A 6000-nucleotide genomic window follows, 5' to 3' on the forward strand; every position below is an offset into this window, starting at 1 on the left:
CACCACAATTAAGGCAATAATAAACATATCTATCTTGTACTCTCCCTGCTTTTTGTAGCAATAACACTTAATATGAAATATGCCCTGTTAACTATTTTTTGAGCATACAAGATAATATTATTAACAATAGGCACTGCATTTTATAGCAGATCTCTAGAACCTATTCATCTTGCACATATGACAAGCTATACTGAAATCAGGAAATATAATGGCTTCAGCTTTGTTTTTCTTTCTCAAGATTGCCTTGGCTATTTGGGGACCTCCATGGTTCCAAATGTGTTTTAGGACTTTTTTTCCTATTTCTGTAAAAAATGTCATTGGGATTTTGATGAGGATAACATTAAATCTATAGATTTCTTTGGGTAGTATGGATATTAAACAATATTGTCTTCCAACCCATGAACATGGGTTATCTTTCCATTGATTTGTGTCTTCTTTAATTTCTTTTACCAATGTTTTGTAGTTTTCAGTGTATAAGTCTTTCACCTCTTTGGTTAAATTTATTCCTAAGTATTTTTTTCTTTTTGATATGGTTGTAAATGTGATTGTTTTCTTAATTTTTTTCAAATAGCTCATTGATAGTTATAGAAATGCATCTGATTTTTGTATGTTAATTTTGTATCCTTTAACTTTACTGAATTTGCTTTTTAGTTTAATAGGTTTGTGTGTGTGTGTGTGTGTGTCTGTGTGTGTGTGTGTGTGTGTGTCTGTGTGTGTGTTGTCTTTAGGGTTTTCTACATATAAGATCATGTCATCTGCAGAAAGACAATGTATCTTCTTTTCTTATTCAGATGGCTTTTACTTCTTTTTCTTGCCTAATTGCTATGGGTTGGACTTTTAGTACCGTGTTGAATAGATGTGGGAACAATGGGTATCCTTGTCTTGTTAGTGATATTAAAGGAAATGCTTTCAATTTGTCATTGTTGAGTATGATGTTAGCTATGGCTTGTCATATATAATCTTTATTATGTTGAAATTCTTTTATTTCTTTAAACTTTCTGTTCCTTTTTCTCTTCCTCCTTTATATGCATATTGCTACATTTGATGATGTCCCATAATTCCCTCAGGCTTTCTTCACTCTTTCTCATTATTTTTATGTTTTGTGCCTCTGACCGAAAAATTTCAAGTAATTCGGCTTCGAGTTCATGGATTCTTTCATCTGCTTGATCAAGTTAGGTGTTGAAGCTCTCTATTCTTGAGCTCCAGAATTTCTGTTTGGTTCTTTCTTATGGTTTCTATGTCTTTGTTGATATCTTCCTTTTGTTCATATATTGCTTTCCTGTTTTCATTTAGTTATCTGTGTTCTTTTGTGACTCACTGAACTTATTTAGGATGATTATTTTGAATTCTTTATCAGGAAATACATAGATCTCCATTTCTTTAGGGTTGGTTAATAATGATATATTTTGTTCTTTTGGTTGTGTCATATTTCCCTGAATCTTTATGTTCCTTATAGCTTTGCTTTGGTGTCTTCATATTTGAAGAAACAGCCACCTCTCCCAGTCTTTATGGTTTGGTTTCAGTAAGGAAAGATCTTCATTAATCATCCTATCTAGAGTTTCTGGGAGCCTTCCAAACCTTTTCTATGGATGTTTACACTCTACCCCATCCCTCCCTTTTGGGAGAAAAGACTTTGTTTTTTGTTGTTATTGTTGTTTTTGGGTTTGTTTGTTTTGCTAGTTTGGCTTTTTGCTTTTTGGTTTTTGTGGGCTTTTTTAAAAATTTTTTTGGTCTGTTTTCAACATGCAAGGATCAAAATTATTGGACTTTCAAAAAACTTAGAATATAGGCTATAGACAGAAAAGGCCACCCCCAGAAAAGATCTATATTTTCTTCCTTCTCTGCTATCAAATGAGCCACCTTTAGTTTCATCTTCTCTCTTTCTTGTAGAATTTTATTATGGCCACAAGAAACATCTGATGCATTCCAACATTCTTAATTTCTCCTTCATTTCCTCAAATACTACAGCTTTAGTAGGCATAGATCTGTCCCCCAAGTTAAAGTTTTACTGTTTCTTGAGCAAGTTTCTAGAACCTTTCAACCAGAAATAACAACAGAATGCCTGTTGTTATTGGTCCCACTTTTTTCCATTCAACAAATTCCATGTCACATTTTAGGGTCTGAGACTTATAACACTTCAGTTTCAGGTACCAAATTCCATGACAGATAGAATACCCCCAGCCATAAGTAACAGAAGCCCTGCTTCAAATTGGTCTGAACACCAAACACATTTATTTCACATGTTAGGAAGTCTAAAAGTAGGTTAGACTCCAGAGCAAATTGATTTAGCAGCTTAGAGATGTCATTAAGAACCCCAATTCTCAGCTGCCATGGAGTTGACTTCCTGCCAAAACTGGTTACTCTCATGGTCATAATATGGTTGCCAGCAACAGCTTAAATAATATACTTTGATTATTTCTAGCAGGAGAATGAAACTAGACCTTTTCCCCAGGAACTCCAGTAGGTCCTTGATCCATGTTGGCTTAGATCTACTCATTCCCCAATTAACAGTTTCCCAGGGACATAGTCTTCTCATGATTGGCTTACACTAATCTTCTGAAATAAAGTAGATGTTGGAACATTGGCTCCAATATCCTCTATAGCCAGGTCTTTGCAAGCATATTCATATGCAAATGAAAGTCCTAACTTTCTGATACCTTTTCTCTAGCCAACTTTCCTTGTGCTCTCTTATACTGAAGGTCTTAGAATGAAGACTCTATTGTATGCATGAGTAGATACTGGCAGAAAAATTATTTGACAAAGCTATGCATCTGTCATTTTAGTTTTGGCTAAGTCATTGTCTGCAACCAACACTTTATTTTTATTATTTACTTTGATTCCAGTGTAGTTGTTATATAGTTCTATACATGACTCAGTCATCATGATAAATGTACTCTTCAGTCCCTTCACCTATTTCACCCATGCACCCTACCCACCTCACCTCTAGTAACGATCAATTTGTTCTCTACAATGAAGAGTCTGTTTTTTGGTTTGTCTCTTTTTTTTCTTTATTCATTTGTTTCTTAAATTCCACGTATAAGTGAAATCATATGACACTTGTCTTTCTCTAACTTATTTCATTAGTATTATACCCTCAGTCTATCCATGTTGTTGCAAATGGCAAGATTTCATTCTTTTTTATGGCTAAGTAATATTCCATCGTGTGTATATACCACATCTTCTTTACCTATTCATTTATCAATGAACACTTGGGCTGCTTCCATGACTTGGCTATTATAAATAATGCTGCAATAAATATAGGGTACATATCTTTACAAATTAGTGTTTTCATATTCTTTGGTCAAATACCGAGTAATAGAATTACTGGATCATATGGTAATTCTGGTTTTTAAAAAAATTTTTTAAAAGATTTTGTTTATTTCAGAGAGAGAGAACGCACAAGCAGGGGAAGGAGGTGTAGAGGGAGAGGGAGAAGCAAACTCCCCACTGAGCAGGGATGCCAACTCAGGCCTTGATCCCAGGACCCTAGCACATGACCTGAGCTGAAGACAGACACTTAACTGACTGAGCCACCCCAGCACTCCTGGTCATTCTATTTTTTAATTTTTGGGGAACCTCCGTACTGTTTTCCACAGTGGCTGCACCAGTTTGCATGCCTATCAACAGTGCACATACTCACCAAAACCTGGTGTTTCTTATGTTGTTGATTTTTGCCATTCTAACAGATATGAGGTGATACCTCATTGTAGTTTTGATTTGCATTTCCCTGATGATGAATGATGTTAAGCATCTTTTCATGGTTGTTGGCCATCCATATGTCTTCTTTGTTCATGTCTTCTATCCATTTTGATTTGGATCATTTGGGGGTATTTTTGGTGTTAAGTTATATGTAAGTTCTTTATGTATTTTTGGATACTAACCCTTTATTGGGTATATCATTTGCAAATATCTCTATTCAGTAGGTTGTGTTTTAGTTTTTTTGGTTGTTTCCTTTGCCATGTAGAAGCCCTTTATTTTAATGAAGTCCCAGTAGCTTATTTTTGCTTTTGTTTCCCTTGCCTCAGGAGGCATATCTAGAAAAATGTTGTTACAGCCAGGGTCTGAGAAATTACCGCCTGTGCTCTCTTATAGGATCTTTATGGTTTCAGGTCTCACATTTAGGTTCTTAATCCATTTTGAATTTGTTTTTGTTTATGGTGCAAGAAAGTGGTCCAGTTTCATTCTTTTGCATGTAGCTATCCAGTTTTCCCAACATCATTTGTTGAAGAGACTATCTTTTTCCCATTGCATATTTTTGCCTCCTTTGTCAAAGATTAATTGACCATGTAATTGTGGGTTTATTTCTGGGTTCTCTATTCTATTCCATTGATTTAAGAATCTGTTTTTGTGCCAGCACCATACTGCTTTGATTACTATAAATTTGTAGTATTTCTTGAAATCTGGCATCCAACTCTTGATTTCATCTCAGGTCATGATCTGAAGGTCCTGGAATGGAGCCCTGCATCACTCTCTGTGCTCAGTGGGGAGTCGGCTTGAGGATTCTCTCTCTCCTCTCTCCCTCTGCCCCTCCCCCTGCTTGCACTTTCTTTCTCTCTCAAATAAATAAATAAATAAATATTTTTTAAAAAAGATTGCTTTGGCTATTCAGTGTTTTGGGGGTTCCATACAAATTCTAAGAGTGTTTATTCTATTTATGTGAAAAATGTTGTTGGTATTTTGGTAGAAATTGCTTTGAATCTGTAGATTACTTTGGGTAGTGTGGAAATTTTAACAATAATTATTCCTCTGATCCATGAACGTGGAATATCTTTCCATTTGCTTGTGTTGTTTCAATTTCTTTCATCAGTATTTTATAGTTTTCAAAGCACAGGTCTTTCATCTCCTTCATTAAGTTTATTATGAGGTATTTGCTTATTTTTGATGTGATTGTACATGGGATTGTTTTCTTTTCTTTTTTTAAAATATTTTATTTATTTATCTGACAGAGAGAGAGAGAGCACAAGCAGGGGAGCGAGAGAGGAAGAAGCAGGCTCCCCACTGAGGAGGGAGCCCAATGCAGGGCTCAATTCCAGGACCTCAGGATCATGACCCAAGCTGAAGGCAGACGCTTAACCAGTGAGCCACCCAGGCATCCCGGGATTGTTTTCTTAATTTCTTTCCCTACTACCTCATTATTAGTGTGTAGAAATGCAATGGATTTCTGTATATTGGTTTCGTGTCCTGAGATCTTACTGAATTCATTTATTTAGTTCTAGTTCAGTTTTCTAGAGTCTTTAGGGTTTTCTAAGTATAGTATCATGTCATTTGCAAATAGTGAAAGTTTTACTTCTTCCTCGCCAATTTGGATGCCTTTTATTTCTTTTTGTTATCTGCTTGCTGTGGCTAGGACTTGTAGTACTGTGTTAAATAACAGTGGTGAGGGTGGATATCTCTGTCTTATTCCTGACCATAGAGGAAAAGCTGTCAATTGTTCCCCATTTAGGATGATATTAGCTTTTGGTTTTTCATATCTGGCCTTTATTATGTTGAAGTATGTTCCCTCCAAATCTCTGCTGAGGGCTTTTATCATGATTGGATGTTGTGCTTTGTCAGATGCTTTTTTTTTTTTTTTTTTTTTTTGCATCTATGGAAATGATCATATGGTGTTTATCCTTTCTCTTGTCAGTAACCAACACTTTAATAACTCAGTAAAGCAGCTGGACTCCTTTTATCATTTAGGGAAGCTTTAAGGTTGACAGTAACCCCAAAAGAGTGGCTTAAACAAATTTTTTGTGTCACATAAGAAAGCTAAGCATATGTATTTTCATGTACTGGCTTAGTAGCTTGACAATGTCAAGATTACTGTCCATGATTTTCAGTCTTTTTTATATATGTCTGTCAACTCATGGTGACAAAATGGCTGCTGCAATTTCAGATATCAAGTTTATATTTTAATCAAGAGGAAGGCAGAAAGGTGGCCCTACTTACATATAATTAGCCAGAATTAATGAATGACCCATGGCCTTCCCTGGCTGGTAGGTGACTAAGAGGAAGGTATCT

The sequence above is a fragment of the Ursus americanus genome, chromosome 13, assembly GCF_024610735.1.
Source record: "Ursus americanus isolate L20-20 chromosome 13, mUrsAme1.1.p, whole genome shotgun sequence".
NCBI lineage: Eukaryota > Metazoa > Chordata > Mammalia > Carnivora > Ursidae > Ursus > Ursus americanus.